Here is a 6000-nt window from a genome sequence, read left to right as displayed (position 1 = left end):
GGTGACTGCTGCAGTCATGGCGCGCATCTCCCTCGCTAGGCGCACGATATTGCAGCTGATGCTAGCCACATGTCTTCCCTGCAGGTTCTGTGTACGCAGCATCCTCTCCTCGATTGCAGAGGTTGTTGGGACATCCTGGTCTGCTGAGGAGACGGAACTGCGACGGGCCCTGTGACGCCGTGCGTGTCTTGAGCCTCCAGGTGGTGCAGCAGGTGGTGTGGATGTGCGCTGCGTGGGTGCCAATTGCGGGGGGGGGGTTGCCATCTCCTGCAAGGGCGCAACTTGGTGCCTGTGCCTCTGCGGTATTGTGGCTGTACTAGCTGCAGGCTGTCTTGCTGGTGCCGTTGCTTGTGGCGCAGGTGCTGGTGCCTTGGCTTGTGGCGCAGGTGCTGGTGCCTTGGCTTGTGGCACTGGTGCTGGTGCCGTTGATTGTGGCGCTGGTGGAGGTGGTGCTGGTGGGGTGGCAGGTGTTGGCGGTGCGTGCGCATCCTGCGCAGTCTCCTGGTCTGACTCCACGGGTGTCTCAGAAATGATCAGCTGGTCGCTGTCGTCAGAGTCCCCAGGTGATGCATCTGTGTGTGAAACAGTGCATGATTAGTGGGATGATTACACCTACATAGTGTTGTACCCATTAATGTCCCTCTGTGGTCCAACAAATGAACAGTCTACAGCCATGTACAAAATATGTGTGTGTGCTCAGAGGATTTACGCCTGTACCTGCACTCTGGGCTGACTAGACTACAACTCCCAAGATGCAGTAGTGTCATGTGTGGAGCTGTCTGTGCCAGAGCTGCAGACACAGTGAGATTGGGCTGGGGGCATGGGTATGGATTTACGCTATGCTGGGTGTGGCACAGGCATGCATCTTACCTTGGGCACTTGTGGCTGCGCCGGACGTGTCCATCTGGATCACCCCCACGACGGCTTCCCGCTCTATCGTCCCTTCCACAAGGTCCTCCAGGGCTGTGTTGGATGGTGCAGTGGTTGTTCCGCCTCCAGTCCTTCTTGCCTCCCGGAGCCTCTCAGCAATCCTCTCTTTTGCGCGCTTCCGCAGGTCATACCACCGTTTTTTAAGGTCGTCGATGCTGCGGCTAGTGACGCCAACCGCATTGACCCTCTCACGGATGCGCTGCCAGATGCGCCGCTTCTCGGTCTCAGGCACCTTGAGGGACAGCTTGCCAAAGAGGCGGTCGTGTTTGCTGGACACTCCCTCGATGAGGTACTCCAGCTCCCTGTCCGAAAACTTCTTCTTGCGCTTGCGTGCAGATTCTGCGCTGGATGGCACTTCCTGCGACATGATGGATGTGTGATGTGAATGGCAGAATCTGTGTTGCCTCACTCTGCACAGCCTGTCCTTCTTTCCAGCTCCTGTCTGCTCCTCTGTCGAGGCTATGTGGGTGGGGCAGCAGTATTTCCTGGTTGGTGATGTCATCAGCCTGTTCCCGGAGCGACGCGGCAATTTGCGATTTCGCTATTACCGATTCGGTAATAGCTAATTCGGTATTACCGAACTCGCTATTAGCCAAATCGGTATTACCGAACTCGCTATTTGCTAGTGAGGCCGTTTGCGTGCCCCGCTATTGAGGAATCGGTAAATTTAGCGATTTTTAAGGAATCGCTAAATTTCACCGAATCTGTTGATGCATGCCAATTACCGATTCCTTAATGGCGATTCCTTATTTTTCGCTATTAAGGAATCGGTATTAGTTTGGTTGATGCATATGCCCCAAAGTGGTCAAAATTGCAAGTTATATACAGTGTTTATGTACAAAACATTCAGATAAATAGATTGACCACAACAGTGCCCGAGTTCTAGGCTGACTATCCCGCACCCCTGTGTCTCTGCGCCGCCCACTTTCACTAGCACGCCCAGTGCTCACTCTGTGTGTTATGGTCATTGTATAGTTATGACACTGTAGTGCTTCTTAACTACTTACGAAAATATAGTTTATTTAACTTCACCCTACTATTACGTTGTCGTCTCCCTTCTTTTGTTCCCCTTCCCGATTGTGATTTATATCACTATTTCCATTTGTCCTGTTTTTAAATATTTTCCAGTTGAGACATTGTTTTTTGTTGCACTCACCCATACAGCCACTCATGCACTCTCTCATTTACCATTTACAGCCACTCACCCACCCACTCCATCACCTATACAGCCAGTCATGCACCCTCTCATTCACCATTTGCAGCCACTTACACACCCACTTGCTCACCCATTCATAAACTCACACAACCCCTCATTCATCTATACAGCCTCTCACATACCCACTCACTCATCCATACATCACTTACACACCCACTCACTCACCCATACAGACACTCACACAGCCACCTACTCACTCATACAGCTACTCACACACCTACGTATTCACCCATACAACCACACACACATGGAAATACACAGTTACACAGACACACACTCACATCATCTATGTTTTAGAATAGAATCACTCTGTAATACACAAAATGAACTAATTTAATGTCTGTGATACCTTGTTATATATGTTTAACACTCATAAACATTTATAAAACACAGTCACTGGATGATATAATCAATGATGTCATCAGTGATGTCACTGACCATGTCATGAGTGATGTAATATGTGAGGTCAGAAGCAGTGCATTGCATGGACATAAATTATAGTTACCCCAAGTAATTGTAACTGCTGAATTTCTATGGTTTTGTATGAGTGAAATCTGAGCCTGGCTATAATGTCCCTGCAACCTTTGTTTTTTTCATTGTACATATATGAATACGATGTATGTGTTTCTGTTACACAGTGCAGATTGCCACTGTGTAGTTATAGTTAAGTCAGAGTTCACTAATAACTTTTGTGCTGTTTGAAAAAAATAGTACTTTAAGCATCTGTGAAAGGTGGATTGATACACCAAGCAGCCAACAGCACGAGGTGAGGTGGTTATACTACTGTGCAGTGAAGCCAAAGACTACTCTATATATTTTTTTTTTTGAAGAACTGGTAACAATAGGCCACGCAGAGAGCTGTACTGTGAAGCCAGACCTAAAATAGGATTGTGGCACATATATTGCTTAAGCCTAAAACACACCGAGCGCACGCTGGGTGATGTATTCATCACGTCGCCCTGAGCCAGCCTGACCCTCGGTGATGTATGGAATGTGACACTCCGAATCTCCTCTTGCTCGCAGAAGCTGCGGCAGCAGCTGTGTGTCACCTCCCCAGTAAATTGCCTCTTACTTTGCTTGTTTGTTTTTGAGCTGCCAGGTTAAAAGCTCAGCCGATTCCTCATCGCTCTTCACCCAGCTGCATCCCGCCGTCCCTGCAGAGCTGCTGCCTTTTTACTGCAGAGGGATAAATGGAAAGATAGGACTTTTCAGAGACTGGTTAAGCCTGTGCATGGCGTCCTTGGAGCTCGGTGCTCATTAAAGACCATGAAATAAGTTACTGTTTGACTGCCCTCTTGTAGCAGGTGGGTGCAGGCCAACGAAGATGCCCAGGGGCACACCAAGGGCAAACCTGGCTTTGTTAATAAGATCTAAACGATCAGGGGGCATATTTACTAGAATAGTTTCAGAGTGCGGTGTTACGCCAAAATTGGTAACGCTGAGCTGCTTCAGTTTCAAAACGCAGGAATGCGCCGTATTTACAAGAATGTGGCGCACCTCTGACTTTCCCCTAGCACGGACGCTGAAGAAGCTGCCTAGCGCCAGCGCAGGCACCCTTGCGCCCTGTTGCAAGGGTGCCTGCGCTATGAAATACAATATTTCTCCTCGTATCGCCTGCTTAAGACAAGGTATTTTCTAGCGATATTTTTGGCGCTGCCCCATACCTCGTTAATATGGGGCAGCGTCAAAAAGCAATGGATGTTGCAGCGGATTGCCCACTGCAAAACACATTACTTGCCCCTTTCACACTAAATGCTGCGTGAATAGGAGAATTATTTACAAGGCAGCATGAAGCCACGTTAAGTGGCTTAACGCCGCCTTGTAAACAATGCAAAGGACTTAGCGCCATTGGAACGCTGGAAAAAGTGATGTTCTGGAGGCGTTAACTCCTTGTAAATCTACCCCTTTGTGTTAGCGCAGAGCCTTCATAAATCTGGACTAAAAAGCAAAGTGCTCAGAATAATTACTGGTGGTTTGGATTCATTTAGCACAGTGGAAGGTGTCCCTCATGTATAACTTGATCTGCAAAGGAAACTTCCTCTGTGAGAAGGTTGTAGACAAACATTAGGTTCCAACGTTTTGCGGCCACCATAGAGTTCACAAACTTGATTGTAGATTCAAAGCAGTGATTTGAGCTCTTTGTGCCCCACTTTTCCTGGTGATGCTACAGGAATCATAATGCTGACATTGTGAGCTTCAAAAAAACATTTGCAACTCACAATGCAATTTCTATACATTGTAATTTGTTTTTTTTCCCTCTGCGAGGATTGCCACTTTTCGCAGAACAGTTTTTGGGAGGTGGAAAAGCATTTAGCAATATGATCCTGGCTTCCCTTTTAAGGTGCACAATTATAATGTGTAATGCTGAGCAAAACGCTTTATCTGTCTGTAGTTCAGTTCCATGATCACCTAAACAAAAATGGCAGCTTTTAGAAGCATGCCATTCTCTAGAACTGAGTAGTCAGGGGCGGCTGCGCTAACGTTAAAGTGGTGATGCAATGCGAATGCTGCGGGTCATAGGGGGGTTGAGGGGGAAATAATTAATTAAAGCACTTACCTTCCACTGCGGCCACCAGCGCGATGCTCCGCTCCTGACGCTGGGCACACTGCACAGGCTCCTAGGGGCCAATCACGGCACTGCTCTGCTGCTGGTAATACCAACAGGAGAGCAGTGCCCTGATCGGGCTGACTTGTTGCTCGCTCAGGCACAGGGAGCCTGTGCTATGTCTCCACCCGGATGTGCAAGAATTGTAAGTGCGCATGTCGGTTTGGCCGTCCTATGTTGGACAAACCGACATGCGCACTTACAGTGCGCACTACTTCTCCCCCCCCTGCAGCTGAGTGATACTCCGTCAGGATGGTCCCGCCCCGCCCCTGCCCTAAGGCTGGCATTTGGCACAGTAAGAATAATAAAATGATAATAAACTGTCTTTATTAGCATATTATTTTTCTGTGTGGTGGTGCTCCTCTGCCATAACGGAAGAGCCGCCCTGTGAGCAGTAGATAAAAACTGCCAGCAATAGGGCTCAATGCGCAAACTCATTTGAGTGTGTATATTCAGGGCCAGATTTACAAAGATTTCCGTCAGGGTTGAGTCACATTTTTAATACAGCTTCAATGCAAAATCCTTTTCGGTGTTTACAAAGCCAAAAGATTGGTTTGTGTGGCTTGGTAAGAAAAAGTAACTCAGCGTAGCACATTGCGCTGCCTCGTGTTTCCTTACGTCAGGAAGGCATTCCATGGGTGGTGCATGGGTATTCCCTTGCATCCATCTATGGATTTTGACCCAAACCTCTATTTACAAAACGATGCAAGCACAAATGTGTGACAAAATGGAGCGCCTGATTGAGGCTGGTGCAACGAAGAAAAATACATTTATTTCTCCTCGTTATTTCATCTTAGTTGCAATATGTGCTGCATTCTGTAGCATACATAGAACAATTAAAGTCTCAAAGAATAGCTTTTTGTGCAGGAAGGTCTACCCTTTCATGCACAAAAGCTATCCTAACCACAAAGCAAACACCCTTGTACCATGGTGCATGGGTGCCTGCATTGGCGCAGGCAGTCCAAAGTGCGCTAGCGCTTGGAGAGAGCAGATTTGTGATATTTCTTTGAAGATATGGTGCCGTTCTGCTTTCACCAGGTGACGCAGTACAGTAACATTATTTGAGGCGTTGAGTTTCTTTGTAAATATGCCCTTCAACCTATATGCAGAATCGGATGAATTTATCAGTACAAGGAATGGACAAAATGTAAACTTCCACATTGAAATCAATGCCAATGTGTAATATTATAGTACAACAGTGTAACATTATGAATTGGTAAATTCTGCTCCAAGGGTGTGTGTTAGATGT

This window comes from Triturus cristatus, chromosome 9, assembly GCF_964204655.1.
Source record: "Triturus cristatus chromosome 9, aTriCri1.1, whole genome shotgun sequence".
Classification (NCBI taxonomy): domain Eukaryota; kingdom Metazoa; phylum Chordata; class Amphibia; order Caudata; family Salamandridae; genus Triturus; species Triturus cristatus.
This window is presented reverse-complemented; position numbering follows the sequence as displayed.